The sequence below is a fragment of the Arachis ipaensis genome, chromosome B10 (genome assembly GCF_000816755.2).
Source record: "Arachis ipaensis cultivar K30076 chromosome B10, Araip1.1, whole genome shotgun sequence".
Classification (NCBI taxonomy): domain Eukaryota; kingdom Viridiplantae; phylum Streptophyta; class Magnoliopsida; order Fabales; family Fabaceae; genus Arachis; species Arachis ipaensis.
Window position 1 is genome coordinate 16,925,540 of NC_029794.2, and position 588 is coordinate 16,926,127.

Genomic DNA, 588 nt, shown 5'->3' on the forward strand with positions numbered 1-588 from the left:
AGTTTAAATCAAATTAAAAAAAATAAAAAGAAAGAGTTAAATATGTATTATATTATTAATAATTTGTTAACAGTTTGTAAATTGTTACATCAACTACATGATAATAAAAAAAAACTAATAGAATACAAAATTTAAATTACCCTTTGATTATGCAAAAATAACAAGTGGATCATAAGTTGTATGTTGGCTTGTTCCTATCCTTCTCTGTATCCTATAAAAATCTTATAAAAATCTTGATCCCTATCTAACAACACAAAATTCCATAATATACTTGTCTGCTTGTTTATGTAACATATATATATTTATATATTTATCTCGCCATTCCATATTTCCATTTAAAGAAAATACTAACAATTTATTCAAACATATCCATAACTAAAATTATTGAATAATTGTTGCCTAATTAAAAATGAAGAAAACGATAAGGGATCGGAAAGAGGACCCAAATACCAAGATGATATGATTGAATAGTGCATTACACTAAGAAATCAATTAAATTATTGTATGTTTTTGGAATATTGTAATCAATGCTAGTTCTGAAAAAGAGAAATAAAAAATAAGAAAAATAGAAAATTATAGTCTCTACTC